Source organism: Neovison vison, chromosome 6, assembly GCF_020171115.1.
Source record: "Neovison vison isolate M4711 chromosome 6, ASM_NN_V1, whole genome shotgun sequence".
Taxonomy (NCBI): domain Eukaryota; kingdom Metazoa; phylum Chordata; class Mammalia; order Carnivora; family Mustelidae; genus Neogale; species Neogale vison.
Window position 1 is genome coordinate 26691553 of NC_058096.1, and position 18980 is coordinate 26710532.

An 18980-nucleotide genomic window follows, 5' to 3' on the forward strand; every position below is an offset into this window, starting at 1 on the left:
AATATTTCTCAGTCATTTAACTTCACCACTTGACTTTAAAAGCCATTTGACCTTAGCAGGAGATTCTCAGCTCTCAAAAAAATGTGTTCTTGTAAAGAACAATCCACTTCTAAGATGTAGAACCGTTAACCTATTTGCAGTCATTTTCCTCACAGATAAAGGGATCACTTTAGATAACTGTGATAATAGCTATTTAAGGTAAATATTAACATTAGCAGTTAAGCTATCTTACGAACTAAAAATAAACGAGATTTATAGAGCAGCAGCAATGCGTACACACACACATACTCAAACTCACACACACGTACTTTCACTACTCTAAAGCTGTTGAAATAAATCAATTAATTTGCCTTGAAAAGTTTTTGTTTTAGGTCAAATATTTTGATTATTCGTAGCTCGAGGAGGTCAAGCAAGTGTCACAAATCGTCATGATTTTGAGCATCCGTCTGTCTTGGAGCAGGAAATTTCTATATGCCTCTGGCACCAGAGAGGATTTTGTAAGAAATATGATGTCTGGATGTCATGACTTCTTACTCAACTTTCAAATAATTACAGTTCAAGTATGAGTTACAGAATTGACTCAGCCAGAAGGGTGAGAGACTCCCTACCCTCACCAGTGTGCTTCTCCTCCCAGCTGTCCTGGTGATTCCATTTGGCTTAGGTCAAGTTCATTAGAACATCTTCTGAGACATAGAGTTTCTTGGCATTGAGAAATCTGCCATGCTCGGACACCCGATTTCCCTCCTGTGTCATGATTTAATGTTAAGAATACATCTGTGCATCACAAAGAGTAGAGCAGATTTTTTTATAAATATTTAATTACTATGCCAATCTTTTGTCTCATTTGCATGGATACTTGGGAATTAATATTTAGATTATTTTTAAAATACTTTAGCTTGTTAGTAGTTTTGCTATCTCCTTTGAATGAACCTACATTATATTAAACTTCTGACAGAAGACTTCATAGAATATATTGAAGACTGTATTTACATTTCTGAACTTAACTTAGAATATAATAAGTTGATAGCCTATAACTGAAAGTAATGTTTTTGAATAACCAAATATTATTTTGTAAGAACCAAAAAGAAGTAGGGAAGTTTTATTTTAGTTTTTATATATAAAAGATCAAAAATAAAAAGATCTTTACCATACAGAAATACAGAATATCTAAATTTACATCATGGGAGTGACTCCATTTCCATGATGGGTATCCAAGATGAAAATATAATTGTAGGAAAAAAAATACATTTAAATTACTTTGTGGTTTAAGATGAGCTTATTATCATTAGAGTTCTCTCTCAAGATGGTTATATAGCAGCCATGTCTTCCCTTTCGGCCTTCATAGGGAAATCAGAATGCAATATTTTATTATCTTCAATTTTTTTTTTTTTTTTTTTTTAGTTTAACATGCCAAAGTTGTAATTGTGGAGGAAAAATTAAAAAAGAGCAACTTGGTATCAAATAGTGTCTTTTTGTAAAATGTGCCCAGAGTCTGTGACTTCATCAGGGAAAAGTAAAGATGGGACATGTGAGGCAAAAGTGATATAACTTTTAATTACCTCTGCCTCCCCCAAAGCCCCTTATTGAAAATCAATTCAAAAGAGAATATATAAAAACCAGTAAAATGACAACCCTTTAGCAATATTTTTAGCACTACCCAATAAAATTTCTACAGCTCCAGAAAACATTTTGTTTTACACAAAAATAACATAGTAAACAGATGCCTGATGATATGTACCTGAGGCAATTTACATGAGTTATTCATGCAGTGAGGGAAAAGGAAAAGCAGGGTTCCTCCCTGCAGGAGGAATTAAGTAAGGTGACTTCAATGAACTCCTGTGAGGGGACTGAGGAGGTGACTGATATTCGAATAGAATATTCCTCAAGAGCTTAAAGTATTACAGACATACTGTACTATAAGTTGGAGTATTTAGTCCTTATATTATTTTCATATCTGTATGTGGGTAGTTAAACATAATCTATTTAAATACAGCATCAGTAGTTTAACTGCACGGAAGTGTTGTCTTAGTTTTGTCAATTTAATAACTAAGTAGAATGAATTGCTCAGGTGGACCAATCTCTAAAACACTAGGGAAGCAGTTTAGTATCAGAGGAGGGCAGATAGAGTATGTATGTTCTCTGCTGGGTGGAGTGGGGTGGGGTGGAGTGAAGTATGGTAGAGTGGAGTACAGGGATTTATTATAAACATGGGCCAAACCACCCCTAATATCTGTGAAGTCTGGGGGAAGGGTACAAATGGGGGCACAGATATATTATATCTAAATATCTTAAAAATTATATTTCTAGTTAATCAACTGTGAAGTAAAATGTTTTATCATATACAACTGAATAATACCAAACTAGGAAATATGTTTAAATCTATGATCTTTGAATGACTGGGCCAAATGCCAGAGATTGCTAAATTCAATTATTAACATATATGGCTGAATATTCTGCTGGTTGAGGATATCTGGGCAAGTATAAAATAATACATAATTAATATGTTTTTATATATGTATCCCAAACATTTATGGATGCCTTTGTTTCAGCAAAATCATAAATTGTGATATTATTACCAAGATTTTAACATAATTTGTATTCTAACGATATATAGTGACGTAAAGAACTAAAATAATAACACTTAATTATATTCAGAGTTCATAATAATTGAATTATCTTCATCAAGAAGTATACATTAAAGCAAATTTAAAAATTAAATTAACTTTAATTGCCTTTCATATGTACTTCAAAAAGTTATTTTTTCCCTAAAACGTCTGATATTATCTACTAAAATTATGGGCAAATACAAATTATACTGGATGAATATAATATTTTCAAGTCCAGATTTTATATACAGCTGAGTTTTTAAATTTAATTAAAAATTTAATTGAATCCTACTAAATTAGTTTATAAAAATAAAACTATTTGGAATTCTAACATTCAGTAGTAACCCAGATGGCTGGGTAGAGAATAAACTTACATGCTATATAAAACTATTGCAAATATATGTCTTCATGAATATCCCTTCCCATTTTATGAATTAGAACACTGAGAAATGATATTTTGCTAGGTAAGAAGTTATGGTGTCATGCTTTCTGAGAGAAGGACTTGGCAAATTTCTTTGTCTTTTTCACTTATGTAGGTGTTTCAACAGATTACCCCTCTTCCCCCATATCTGAGTCACTGTCTGTCCTCTGTGTCTGCAGCCCAACAACCATCAAGCATGGCTTTGGATAAAGGACTCTGAAAAAAAAGATGTGGAGAAAGTATTTTCCCACGACCCAAGCAGTATACAGTCAAGAGAGCAGATGATTTGGTTTGTAGACGGTGCTGTGCCAGAAATAGAATCATCCATGTGTTCTTTAATAATCTTGTTTCTGGTGTATCTCTATGACATAAGTCCTGCCAAAGCATTGGGTAAGGGCCACTGTTGCCCAGGCTGAAGGGTGACACTGACTACAAGAGCTAGAGTCAGATCACTAACATCTGAAGTAGGATTTCACCATTTATTTGAGGGACATATCAAACTTACCTTACACACCTGTGCAGATCTTTTCAGCCAGACCATCTCCAGGGCCTTCAGCTGTCATTCCATCCATCCTGCTGCAACAATCCATGCATAGGCTTCAGAATGGCTCCAGAGGAAAGTAAGTCAACTGTACCTTGAGTCATTCTCCTGCCTCCTCTGGTGTATCACTGTTGATGAAAGGGCATAAAATGCCACAGGATCCTTTCAAAAATACCACGGGATCCTTTCAACAATGGCACTTGCCCAGATCAGAAATAAATGTGGCAAAAACATGTAACCGATTGGACACATGAACCCATGGATGATCCTTCCAGTTATCTGAAATGCAGTCATGATAAAGCCCTCAGAAGATGGTCTTGAGACATCAAGGAAGTTGATGCCAAGTGCTGATAGGTTCAGGAATGCTACTTTGTATTGACTCTGCCCTCCCTGTCCCAGTCCCTTTCCCCCAACTCCTGCTTCCTTGTTTTTGCACTCTCTAATAAAATTTAAGAACATAACCCTTTGCCTCAGGCTCTGCTTTCAGAGGAAACCAGACTAAGAAAATGTATGGGATTTTAGGTACCTAAACTTTTTCACATCTCAAAGTTCTTAACATGGACATGGATACTAGTCGTACTCATTTGTTAGGATAATTGCACTGACCAAATGCATTCATACATGAAAAATACCTAGAACATATCCTGACACACAAAAAGCAGAATCCAAGGCAAAATTTTACATACCAATCACTTTTATATCTCCTTTCCCAGCTGCAGATTTTTTTTTCAGATCAAATCCATTGTTCTTGGTTCCGTGACTATTTTTTCATTCATCTACATATATTAAACATAAATCTTGGGCCAGACACTACTCTATATACCAGAGATATAGATAAAGAACATAATTCTTGTCTTAAACAAAGCCATAGCCTTATAGAAGAGACAGAAAAAAAAGGAAAAAAGAAAAAAGAAACGATTAAATACAGAGTAATAAATACTGACAAGAATATTCACAACACAACACTGTGGAAACAGGAAGCATTTACCTGAAATGAGAGGTTTGAAAACTCATTTTAGGTGAAACTATAGCTTAGCTAAATTTTTAAGGGTACTGAGATGAGTAAAGCATGGAGATCTTTTTAGAGAGAAAGCAATGAATGCATAAGCATTCAGGAGACATGGAAAAGAAGGGAACATTCAGGTGTTGCTCTGCTAAACTGCCAAGGTTGCTCTCCAATTTTTGTGTGTAAAGCTCAAAGTGGGGAGAAAGAAAAAAATAAAACTAGTAATAATACAATAAAACTAATAAAACTAATAATAAAACTAGCAAGGGCAATATCATGAAGAGTTGTGTATACTGAGATGTTAGTTTTTTTCTGAAGCCATTCAAGAACCATAGAAGGAGTTTAGTCAGAAGGGATGGACTTTGAGGGGGGGAAAAAAGAATCACTCTGTGATGGTGGAATGATCTGGAAGTGGCAATGCAAGAGGCTGCATTCAGTAACTCAGGCCAAAAAATGACCCAAACCCAGGCAGTGACGAAGGTGGTGGGGATGGAGAGGAAGGAAGTGATTCAAACTTCATCCAAGAGAAAAGTAGACATATAGGTAAATAAATACATGATAGGAAGACAGATATTACCTATAGAGAGGTGTACATGCTAACTATTACAGTTAGGTAAGTACTTACGTCTAGATAAATATAGAGAGATGTCTGGTGACTTATGGAGAATGGACTTATGGACTTATGGACTTATGGACCATAAGGTGACTTATGGAGTCTGGTGGATTGAGAGAGAATTCTATACCATTCTCAGATCTTGGCTCAGAAGTGGTGGAAGATGGTACCAATAATTCATATAAGGCACAGAAGAGGAGGACTCAGTAGGCATGGGGTTTGGAGAGGATATAATGGGTTCAGTTTAGAATGTGCTGGATTTGAGAGGTCTGTGTGACAATCAAGAGGGGAGACCCAGAGTTCCAGGGCAGAGAAGATAGGCAGTTGCACTGAGTTTCTGGAGAGAGAAGGTGGGGAGGGGAAAGACAGTACTTACAAAACCCTCTAATAGGGTTTGAAGATTTGTTCTTTTGAAAATCTTATGAACTTTAATATAACTAAGTATAAAGAAATGCTAGCTATTTAAGTCCTTTCAGCTTATATATTCAGCTAAGAAAATTGAAACAAATTTGCTTTGTTTTCATTAATCTTTCCTAACATTCCATAGAGTCAGGAAAGGGAAACAACTTCAAAATGTCAATAAACAATTAGCGGAATTAGTCAGAGCAAAAACAGTAAGAGCAATTGACAGTCTCCATGTATTTGGGGGCATTTAAATATATGTTAACGTTAGACACCATATATGACAAATATATTATGCCTTAAAATAATTTGAGGTGGAAAATGTGGTAGAAGCTACATAAATCCTTTGGGAAGGACTCTTAGGAGGTAATTATTAAGCCAAAATCTGGAAGACAAAGAAACAGTCGTGCAAAGGCAAAAGAATGTCATGTAGCAAGAATCATATTATGCAGAAATTGAACTGAAATAGCTTTAAAAAAAAACATACTATTTTATGGAAATTATTCCCTCCACAAGGAAATGCTCAGAGACCAAATTATTTCAGTAGCATGGCTTCAAGGAACTGGAGCCAAGGACTCAAAAATAAAATTCAGCTTCTTAATCATATTCAAGAATTGAATGCTTGGGCAAAAGACCAACTTAGAACTGAATCCCCAGACTTTGGTTAATTATGGCATGTCAGAGTTCCGTAGACAATGGCATGGAAGTCACCCACAGACTTCATTAGACTAACTTGTGGTATCTATTAGGGTACTGAAATGTCTCAACAGTATGGGAAAACACAAATTAAATATATTTTAAGACATACAATTTTATATCCCAGAGTATATGCCACGGATTTCATCTAATCTGTATCAAAACCAGAGGGCTATTATCAAATGAAAATAAAACTCGATGCCCTGTATAAATTCTGACTCGTACATATACAGTAGAAGAAATTAGAAAAATTTAGATAAATTTGTTACAGCCACAAGTTCAAGGCGCCAAATGAACTCGCTGTTTGGAAATGTGAAGTTTCAGTACTGCCATTTTCCTTGGCAGGGACGGGATCGATTCTAAAATAAATACCAGTAAACAGTCTTCCCCGTTAATTACATGCGTAACCACCAGCTGTTGGTCTAAATTAAGGTCCATTTTCTTTTAGTTTTCTATGCCCCAATCCCACAATCCCTGAAATAACTGGAAATAATTGCGGAAAGATAACAGTAGTAAAAGACACAAATACAAAACCCATCAAGGCAACTCCCCATAGCAATATGGTGTGACCTACATTCTTCTAACACCCATTCCCCAACTAGCTCCAGGTTCGCCTGGCAGCTATTATATTAAAATGCATACATTATAGTGTTCGCTTTGGCAGCACATATACTAAAATGCATATAATATAATAACTAGCACATTGTGGGCATTTGTTGGATGGACTACAATGATAGTAACCCTCAAAGATCTTTCAACACAGTAAGTTTCATTTAAAGTTCTTGGGGCCAGTTCTTACAAATTTAACAAAAGACAGTTTGGTCTCCTAATGGCTTATTGGCGATCACAAGCAGAGTTAGAATATTTACTTAGATACTTAAATACTGGCCAAGTGACTGAAACATTGAAAATACCTGATCAAATTAATCAGGGAATCTGAAGTTTGGAGGCAGGGTTAAAAATCCATTGTAAAGATGGGGCAGTGGACATTAATTAGTCTGTGCCTTAGATTTTCCCAGTATAAGAGACAGCTGCAATAAACATTAGTACATATACTAGGGGAAAAAAAACAAAACAAAAACAAAACTTTGACCCCCACACAAAAATTCATTCCCCCAATAAAACTAGTTTTAAGTTTTTACGCATTTCTATTCATTTATTTATGCGTACATGCTGAAAAATAACTTCTATGATGTAGGATAATTTTATTTATTTTTTTAAAGATTTTATTTATTTATTTGAGACAAAGAGAGAGAGAAAGAATGAGGTATAGGGAGAAGCAGGGAGAGACAGAGAGAAAAAGAGAGAGAGAGAGAGGCAGACTCCGTGCTGAGTGGGAAGCCTGGTGCGAGGCTCTACCCCAGGACCCAGAGATGATGACCTGTGCTGAAGGCAGACGCTTAAACAACTGAGGTACCCAGGCCTCCTTGACGTAGAATAATTTTAGATCAGATTCTCATTCTTACCAACTTCCAATCATCTTTGAAATCCTCCTTGGTTAAGCTTCACCCAACAAATTCCTCCCAGCAACATTCTCTCCTTTCCTCATGCACTGTGTCTTAGGGGGTGTGTGTGTGTGTGTATCTTTAGCTGACACTTATTTAATGCCTAATGCACACCAGAAACTCTTTAAGTATCTTCACTTATATATGTGCGAATAGTTATTGAGTCATTAAAACTTCACTTAGATTATAAAAGGCAAATGCATTATTATTGTCCCTATTTTATAGATGAGGAAACTGGGAGGTAGGTTAAGCAGTCCAAAGATACCCAAATTATAAAAGAATAGTAAAAAAAGGGTTTGAACACAGGCAAATGGCTCCAGAGCCCATCCCCTTTGCCACTACACTCTATTACCTCTTTCATACCCCTGTGTTTTATACAGTCCTGAAATATTAGCTTTTCCATCATGATTTCTTCTTTTGTGTTCGTTCATAACAAAAGCTTTCATTTTTTTCATCTTTGTCTTCAGAGCTAATTATCATATCTGTTACCTTGCAGATGCATGAAAATATTTATTGAATAAATGAATTCACTAGCCTGGAAGGGACTTTCTTGTCAAAAGTACATGGTTTTTAAGGTTTCCACAAAGACGTGAAATTAGCCAACATAGTAAAACTATCAAGATAAAGTATGATTCTTGAACCATTTCAAAATTGCCTATCATATGTATCGGTGATTTACTAATGGTCAACTTTCTATAAAAGTAATAAAATATAGCATGAAAAAGTTTGTTTGCTCTCTGAACACCGTCTTCTAAGCAATGTTTTCTATCAAATATTTGGAGACACTTTTTTTGAGTTATATTTTCAATCTGGCACAAACACTAAATCTTTTTTTCCCCCTTAAATTCACCATCATTCTAAACTCTGATGAAGAAAAGCCACTCTATTTCCAATGAATTCAAGCCAGACTCGCTGTTTTTCTTTCCCGCCATTATTTTCTGAGCCAATTACAGCTGGCATTTTGTTGCCTTAGCTATGAAGTTATCTGCTTCCCAAATTGTCGTTCATGCTTAAATATAACCTGCTCAGAGAAACTGCGTATTTCTGGACTCTCAATTCTTTTGTTTCTTTAAAGACTTATTTATTTATTTATTTATTTATTAAAATATTTGTTTATTTGAGAGAGAGACAGAGAGGGAGAGAGCAGGGGGGGAGGGGGGAGGGAGAGGTATAGAGAGAAAGAATCTCCAGCAAACTCCCTGAGGAGCCAGAGCCTGGGCTTGATCTCACAGCCCTTGAAATCATGACCTGAGCTGGAATCCAGAGTAGGATCTTAACCAACTGAGCCATCCAGGTGCCTCTCAATCCTCAATTCTTTATTATGTGAGGCCCTTTTGGAAAAAGAAGGAACGAGGCACCTGGGTAGCTCAGTTGGTTAAGCATCTACCTTTGGTTCATGTTAATGACCTCAGGGTCCTGGGATAGGGTCCCACGTCATGCTGCCCACTCAGTGGGGAATCTGCTTGTCCCTCCTGCTTTTTTTCTTTTTTTTTTTAAAGAAGTAGAATCCAACCAGAAAGGATAAGGATAACATGCTCTCTGGGAATGTGTGGTCATATGACATCAGGTTCTGGTCCATACTAAGTTACAGGACACCAGTTCTTTCTCAGGAAATAAATAATTCTCTCAGTATTTTTTGCACACATAATTTATTGAATGAATGCTTAATTTTTCTAGCACTTTTTGAAATTTCTGGCTTTTCTGTTTCTACTGGCTGGGTCAAGGAGTAATAATTCAATTAAGTGAATATGTTTTTATTTACACTGAAACTTCTGATGGGGTCCAAGCATAGAGTTGCTTTGTAGGGGAAAGTCAGTGAGAGATGGGAAGGCATGAACTGTGGGTACATCACTAAGTCAAAGGCAGGCAAATTTGTAATGGGCCTTTCAGGCATACATTTAATATTTGGTGGAGAAAAAGATTCTAAAGTGAAACCTGGACGGACTCTTGGACAGTGGGATTATAGAATGAATTCTATGTAATGGAATTTTTTTTTTCTGCGTTGACTTCTTAGTTACAAAATAGTACTGTGCTCTTTATAAAACATTTAGAAAGTATGGAAAAGTACAAAAGGGAAAATGAAGATAACCTGTAATCTTACTACACACAAATAACTACTGTTAATATGATACATTTTTAAAAAGTTATTTTATGCATATAATAACTAAGACCTGTATATTTTATTTTCTATTTTGTTTACTTCATATTGTCAATAATTTCCCAAAACACGTATTGCATGGCACGCTGGGTGTGCTGCATATACTTGAATCTTGGAACACTGAAAAAATTAAATTAAATTAAAAAAATTATTCTCCTGAAACATATTTAAGTGACTACAAAATATTTTGTCCTATAGACTATAATATAACAACAAAATTCTATATTTTTAAAAGATTTTATTTATTTATTTGACAGAGAGACACATCACAAGTAGGCAGAGAGGCAGGCAGAGAGAGGGAAGCAGGCTCCCTGCTGAGCAGAGAGCCTGATGAGGGTCTGGATCCCAGGACCCTGAGACCATGACCTGAGCCCAAGGCAGAGGCTTAACCCACTGAGCCACCCAGGCACCCCCCAAACTTTATTTTTGTGTGTATTTGGTTTATTTGGTTATTTCTTAATTTTTGAACACTATTTGAAAATAACCACCATAATTACTGCCTCAGATGCCTCTGACATGCTAGCATGCTCTCGACCTCACTATTGATTCTAGCAGCCACTGAGGTAGTCACTTCTGTTTGGGCTTTAATTCACTGTCGACCAACAGCATCTTTTTCTTAGTGCAATATCCGTCTCTCACTATGAGACCACGGGTGCCCAGAAATTGGCACTGATCCATGAGGAGCGTGGGGGATGGGGAACAGAGATAATGCCCGCAGAGTAGCCCTCAACCAATGGGGGATGAGCCCTTATGGGTGAATGCTTCTCCCAGTTGACTATCAATAGTAAAACTCAGAGAGGCATGTTACAGGCTCTTGAGGGGATCCCAGGTGGGATGAAGCCCCAGCTGGTGACCCTGACAACAGGTACTTTTTATGTTTTTTTTTTTCTCCATCCCTCAGTGTCTCCTGCCCTTCATTCTTGCTTGCTGGTATTACTACAGAAACACAAATCCTTGTCTCAAACTCTTCTTTGGGGAGTGGGAGAGCCAGGCAGCACAGTTAGTGTCTTTTCCATAATTCTTTGTGCATATTTCTAATGATTTTCTTTGGATCTATTGCTATAAGTAGAATTGGTGAGATGAAAGCCAGAAATTAAAACAAAGATTTTGATACTTGTTGCACCCTGGTAAATTTTAGTTAAACAGAAAAATACTTATGCCTAATTGCCATGCTTCTTCTAAATTGACTTATTTTTATTTTTTAGCTTAAAATTTTTTTCTGTATTTATTCAGAAGACAGAAATTTTATTATCTTTGGGATTATCTTTAATCTTAGAAAAGCCATCCAAGGAAGAGATATTTGTTGTTCAAATTCCATGACGGTGCCTCTGGTTTCTATGAAATCCTTTCTCAACCAGGAATTTCACTGACCTTTCTTTCAGACTTGAACACAACTAATTCCTCAGAAAGAATAAAATGCTATAATAAAAGCTCTCAGCATTCCATTTTGACTCTTTTGGAAAATCAGAATTTACCTTAATTCAGAGACATCTTTTTAAAAAAAGATTATTTATTTATCTATTTGACGAGAGAGAGAGAGAGAGAAAGAGCACAAGTAGACCGAGTGGCAGGTGGAGGACAAGGGAGAAGCAGACTCCCCACCGAGCAGGGAGCCTGATGTGGGGCTGGACACCAGGACGCTGGGATCATGACCTGAGCTGAAAGCAGTCGCTTAACCAACTGAGCCACCCAGGTGCCCCAGGAGACATCTCTTGATAAAATTTTCCATTTGCCAATTCTCAATCACTTACTATTTAGTTTATAATATGATCTCTCTATGAGATGTATTCAAGAACAAGATATTTGAATAACTGTGTAAGTGCTATGCTTCCTTTGCCTGCAGAGGCTTAGCCTAATCATCCCCTAGAAAGCTAAAGTGTAACACCATAATTTTTAATCCACCTGCTCTGGCTTTCATCCAGTGGTTCTATGATTATATCACATCCCCATCCTGATAAACTATTCCATGTATTTTGGTTAGAAAGGTTTTATAACAACTGCTGCTGGATTTCAAGGTTAATGAGGGCCTCCCTAAGAAAACTATCTCCTTTTACTAGAAAGAGAATTCAACTGTGTATAATCCCTTAGAATTTTTTGAGCCTGGTTTTTATTGTTGCCCTCATTCTGTTTTTTTATTTTTTTTTAATTTATGTATTTATTTTTTCAATTTATTTATTTTCAGAAAAACAGTATTCATTATTTTTTCTCATTCTGTTTTTTAATAAGAATTATGTGAATCATTAAGTAGTCTGTATATAAATATAAATGCCATCTATTTGATATTGCTGAAAGTTGACATCTCTTTAGACAACATACTTGGACACACAGTTTTATTTCACTAGGTTCATGGTTATGGGTTCTTCGAATTCTTTTATGGCATCTTTAACCATTAGATAGCCCATATTGTTGATTGCATATTTAACTTTATCTTAATTATATTCTTTTTCCCTCAAGGACTTAAGGTATTTCACAAATAGGGAATGGGTATCAGTGGAAATGGAAAAGGAAAATTAAACTGATGGTAAAGAGAAAAATGTAAATTTACCACTCACAATGGTTATTATGGGTGCTGTGATCACTGGGGTGTCAGTACTAGAATAGCATTTGGAACTGGAGGACTGGCTTAGGAAAAGAAAGAGCATTCATAATTACTTTTTAAATTAAAGCCTTCAAAAACTCAGAATAAAGGTATAGTAATGGGAATATTTGGAAAAAAATTGCATTAGAGTCAGCATAGTAAGAATACATAAAATAACTATGTTCTAAATCTTATATAAATTGTGTAACCACTGAACCAGGAAAGAAGTTTAATACGGTTTTCTTCAGTCAACTGATAGTGATTTTAGAGATGAGGATTGACAAGTAGATATCATACTTGATACTCGATAGAGTAGTTTGGAAGCAATGAGATCTCCATAGAATGGTCCCCTGTGTTGAAGGTAATATTTTCCAGGACAAACCTCAGGTCCAATACTTGCTCATAGGGAAAAATCAGATGGGCTTCTAACAGTAGAAAGAAACCTTAAGGAAACAATCAGAAGTTGATGAAATTGAAGGGAATGGAAATGTCAGCAAGATTAGGAAAATTAACTTTAGAAAGCTAATTGTATCAAGTTTAAAGACTAGTACAGTGGATCTTTGGGTTTCTCTTAGAAAGTGGAGCTCAAGGAAATTAGCTATCAATAAGAATATACTTCTGCCCATTGAAAACAAATCATACCAGAATATCTGAATACCTAGCAGAGAAACAAGCCAATATGACTAAACCCAGAACTTTGGATGAAGTTGAACGGCAAATGAGAAGGTCACACATAGTTAAATTTAGAAAGAACATTATGAAAAAGAACAGTAGAATCAGCACAAATTAAATACCTAATAATTTGGTATAAAATATTTAGAGAGAATTCTCTTTTTTTCAGAGAGGGATAAAAATCACAACTAAGATGACATACATTTTTTCCTCATTTATTCATTTTATAGATATTTATTGAGAGCCTGCTGTGTATAAGGTGTTGTTTTAGGCACTGGATATTCAGCAGTGAACTGAACAAAAAATATCCATCCCTTCTGGATTTAAATTTTTAAAATATTATAAGTATATCATAAAAATTCATTAAAACATCTTTGAATATATTTTGTGATATTGTAGTAGTTCAATTCTTTGCACTTTTACACTATTTTTTTTGTAATGATGATTCATGCTAATATAAATTGATGACCCTGGGGATGAAATCCTTTATAAATTCTATTTACTCAAGTAAGAAGAAATAATACATTTTAGAGTAATATTCAATAGTAAGTGTTGAGATGCAAACTATTGTTACTGTTCTTTATTCACTTAATTTTTGCCTTCATAGTATCCCATCTTTTCTTACTTTTCCTGTTTTTGGTTTTGTTTTTTTCAGGTAACTACTACTATACAGCCAATGACCCAACAGCTAGAGATCTTGATGAGGTAAACTCCATGCTCCCTCCAGGAAGAGAATAATGACCCAAGAGGGAATCTCATTCCCCTTGCCAATGATTAGTCTAGGAATGGACATATGACCCTACTTAAGTTTACGAAGCATTTACTCACCAAGATCCCCAATTACTCTTCAATATTTAAGTGAAACTATTGGACAATGACATACTTATTGTTACTTAAAAAGAAACAAGTGCATGAAAGGGGGAAAAAAAAACTTCCTTTAATTTTGTCCCTGAAAATAAAACAGGGCATATTTTAGAAATTTGCTAGAATGAGTCTGTTGATATTTCCTTTTACTCATCTATCAGTTAAATTAAAAAAAAAATACAGCTAGCATAAGAAGGTCATGATTGCTCAGTGGAACTGTTTTCCGAGGTGATTTACAATTGATTGATGTTCCATTTGGCAGTCTTTTCCTAACTGATTTTACTCACACTTCCCAAATAGTTCCCAGGAGATCTATGACCCAAACTCTGGCCCCTCTTAATTTCAGATTTACGCCCTTTACCATTCTCTGAATGTAAAAAGCATTTCTTGCTCATACAGCAAATCTAAAATATCTCACACAGAGCTTATTAACATCTTTCCTTCAGTCAGCTCAACTGCCTTTGTTTTCCACTCTGGTTTATACAGTATCATGATCCTCTAGATTAGCCAACCAGAAAACACTCCTTCAATTTCCTCTGTCTTATTTATTCCTGAAAACAGATGGACTATTATGACCTGTTATTTCTAAATCTAATTCTTTTCTCAAATTCATCCATCCATTTCCCTCTCTATAACCAATGTGTTATCTAGGAGCTTATCCACTTCCCTGGACTTCACAATGGTGATCTAGCTGGTCTCTCTCCCTCTTCTCTTTCCCTCAAGCTACCATCAAGTTATTTTCTGACGTGTGTGTGTGTGTGTCTGTGTCTATGTGCATGTGTCTGTGTGCACAAATACCAAAAGTTTGGCAGAACATCAAGGTCATCCAAGATGTGATCCTTAAACCTTTTTTCAGAGTTGTCTTCTGTTTTATTCTCCTTCATAAACCATGGTATTACAGCCAACCCTGGATATTCATCTTTTCCAGAACATGCTTTACTTATTTTCCTTGATTCACAGTATTTTCTGAGGTGCCATTTCCTTAGATCTCTACCTGTTGAAATATTATATTCATTCCTAAAACCTCAAAGCCAACTTTGCCCACACTGAGTAATTTTGTTTTAGATTTCTGAGGACAATCATTCTCTTCCTCCAGGTTTTACCACCAGGTTTGCTTTGGGCTCTATCTGGTACTTAACCTGCTTTCCTGCAACTCATATGAATATGAATCATTACTGTATTGTTATTAGGTAAAAAGCCAATTTGTTTCAGAAATACCCCGTTCAAACTGTGTGGTAATGAGAGATCCGAACACCGAGCGCTCCAGAGGCTTTGGGTTTGTCACATATGCCACTGTGGAGGAGGTGGATGCAGCCATGAATGCAAGGCCACACAAGGTGGATGGAAGAGTTGTGGAACCAAAGAGGGCTGTCTCAAGAGAAGATTCTCAAAGACCTGGTGCCCACTTAACTGTGAAAAAGATTTTTGTTGGTGGCAGTATCGTAGCCAATGAGGTTTATCCGAGGCGCGATTATTGCTAATTGAAAGAAGACACTGAAGAACATCATCTAAGAGATTATTTCGAACAGTATGGGAAAATCGAAGTGATTGAGATCATGACTGACCGAGGCAGTGGCAAAAAGAGGGGTTTTGCTTTTGTAACATTTGATGACCATGATTCTGTAGACAAGATTGTCATTCAAAAATACCATACTGTGAATGGCCACAACTGTGAAGTAAGGAAAGCGCTCTCTAACAAGAGATGGCTAGTGCTTCATCCAGCCAAAGAGGTCGAAGTGGTTCTGGAAACTTTGGTGGTGGTCATGGAGGTGGTTTTGGTGGGAATGACAACTTTGGTCATGGAGGAAACTTCAGTGGTCTACATGGCTGTGGTGGCAGTCAAGGTGGTGGTGGATATAGTGGCAGTGGGGATGGCTATAACGGATTTGGTAATGATGGTGGTTATGAAGGAGGCGGCCCTGGTTACTCTGGAGGAAGCAGAGGCTATGGAAGTGGTGGACAGGGTTATGGAAACCAGGGCAGTGGCTATGGCGGGAGTGGCAGCTATGACAGCTATAACAACGGAGGAAGCGGAGGCTGCTATGGCGGTGGTAGTGGAAGCAACTTTGGAGGTGGCGGAAGCTATAATGATTTTGGCAATTACAACAATCAATCCTCAAATTTTGGACCCATGAAAGGAGGCAATTTTGGAGGCAGAAGCTCTGGCCCTTATGGTGGTGGAGGCCAATACTTCGCCAAACCACGAAACCAAGGTGGCTATGGTGGTTCCAGCAGCAGCAGCAGCTATGGCAGTGGCAGAAGGTTTTAATTACTGCCAGGAAACAAAGCTTAGCAGGAGAGGAGAGCCAGAGAAGTGACAGGGAAGCTACAGGTTACAACAGATTTGTGAACTCAGCCAAGCACAGTGGTGGCAGGGCCTAGCTGCTACAAAGAAGACATGTTTTAGACAATACTCATGTGTATGGGCAATAAAACTCGAGGACTGTATTTGTTTCAATGTAGATTTTTTTTTTGCACCCATGCTGTTGATTGCTAAATGTAATAGTCTGATCATGACGCTGAATAAATGTGTCTTTAAAAAAAAAAAAGAAATACCCCGTTCAAGAACCAGATAATAATACTTGTTCCATATACTACATTAATATAATAATTTTAATCCCGCTTTGTCAGTACATTGTATTGAGTTTACCAATAAATCAAAAAGAGCATGGAAACAAAAAGACAATAACATTTATTAAAAAGGTAGAAAACACAAGAGAATGACAATTTTAAAGTGCCAAGGATTTAACAGGACCCATTGCACCCCCCTTTCAGGTCTGTAAATTGACTAGGCTACTAGAAAATCTTTTTCACGAAATCCGTGCCTTCCCTTCCCACTGCTCTTGCATGGATCTATATCTAAGAATTTGGTAACTTCTCTATGTTCAGCTCTTTCCATTCCCAGAACCAAGAGTCCCTTTTTGATAGGTGCAACCCTCAGAATATTAGGTCTAACTTAGAAGAAGACCTAACTCAAGGAGCTTAAGATAAATATTTATTAATTTCACATGGTGTTTGTCATACCATAAGATTATTATGTAATTACTTGTTTGTGCATTTACTTTCCCCTCCTATGCCCCTACAAGAATGAAGTCTCCATGAAGGGAAGGACTTTATCGAACTTTATCTAACTATTACTACTATAATACTATACTACAGTACAATACTACAGTATTCCCAGGACTTAAAACCATGTTCGTTCCATGGTAAATCTCCTGGGTATATTTTGACTCAATCAATGAATCAATGAATTAAAATACACCAGTCCAATCATTAAAGACGGAAGACTTCCTCTATGTTCAGCTTCCTTCCTGCTGGTTTGGAGCATACAAGGTCAGGGGTTCTTAGCCCTTGGAAGATTGTGGACAGAATTCAGAGGATTCATGAACTTGGATGGGAACAAACTGTAATTTTTAGCTAGGCTCTAAATGAAAGTTAGCATTTCTTTCAGTTATGATAGGAATCAAATAACTCTGCTAGTACTAACACTTATGATTTAGTTGCCAGTTAAAATCACAGATCTTTTTTTATTGTATTTCTACTGCTACAGATATCTTGAAATATTTACCCTCATCACTACCTCAAAACTATGGTGGCTATTAGAACTGTGGTGCTAGATCTAGCAAATATTAATTAAAAAGCACATATATTTACTGTATCACAAATTTATTTTATACACATTTTAATAAATTATGTCAATATAATTGCTTGCCATATCTTATATGTATTTAAAAATGTTATACTTGGGCTTTACCAGAGTGCAAGATGGATCTATGACAGCACATACACAAAAGGAAGGACCCTGCATTGGTATTGGCAGGGTCATAAGATGTAAGGAGTGTGGGTCTTTGAATTACCACATGAGAAGAGCTGCCAGCTGAGAAGTAACTTCTTCTTTCAACTATGAAGCATATGAGAAAAAAAATCTCTATTGTTTCTGATCCTTTATTTATTGGGAGGAATATTTCTTAATGCAGTCTATCCTACCAAACTAATACTACAGTGTTTTCTTCAGTCTTCAATCCCTATGTCATAAACACTATAAACCAGAACAAAGCAGGAAATAGCAATGGTGTTCCAAAGAATTATATGTTCCAAAGAACAGAAAAAAAAAAAAAAGAAAGAAATATACTCATCTAAGTATTTTAGTTCTTCAAGGCTATTTGGCTTAGGTCTGATTTATTATAACCTCATTTGTATAATAGGTTTTCTTATTAATGAGAGCTTCCATCATACCAAGTCTCTAAGAACTATGCACGCTAATTCTCCTTCATAGTTAAGAATTTATTTTTGTCACAAGGGAGAAAAAAATGGTTCTTCCCACTACGTTCCTGAAACAACCCGGCCACGTGGTGACATGTATCCAAATGTCAGCTTTTGTATTTTTTGCTGATATTAAAACTGCAAAAAATAATGGGATAATGTCCATAATATAAAAATTGCATATCCTTTCCTATCCTTTCTTCTGTACCAAGCCAACTAAAGCATTTTTACTTCTCATTTTATACTGAATGTTTTAAACTGGTCACAGTTTCCAGAAAACCAGATGTGATTCATTTTGGACAAGAGGTAAACATATAAAATTCATATGATTTTAGAGGCCACTGAAGTCATGGAAGAACCATCTTATGACTTGTAAACATAACCCATTCTGGGCAAGTGACCAGTTAAAGTGATAAGGGCAAGTGAACTATCTGAGAGCACTTAAGGTGAACTATTCTTGACTAAACTGTAAACTAAATTCATGATTATTTCAGATTGTTATAAAATTGCTTTTTTACTTAAGACAGCAAAATTTGATTTTTTATTATACTCTCTCTTAATGTAGCCTCTTCTGTAGGCATCGCCCTATGTGTTTGCACAAAGTCCAATATCAATCATATTCCAGGCATTTCATTTGGCTTTGTGTATTGTTCTT

The 18980-nt window shown here is 36.2% G+C and overlaps 1 non-coding gene and 1 pseudogene across 1 annotated transcript; both read left to right on the top strand.

The window, feature by feature from the left end:
* Positions 1-10698: 10698 nt before the first annotated feature.
* Positions 10699-16345, top strand: LOC122910018 (annotated as a pseudogene).
* Positions 15482-15619, top strand: LOC122910947. Its single transcript, XR_006385303.1, has one exon. It is a non-coding gene; the product is annotated as a U4 spliceosomal RNA (small nuclear RNA).
* Positions 16346-18980: the final 2635 nt, after the last annotated feature.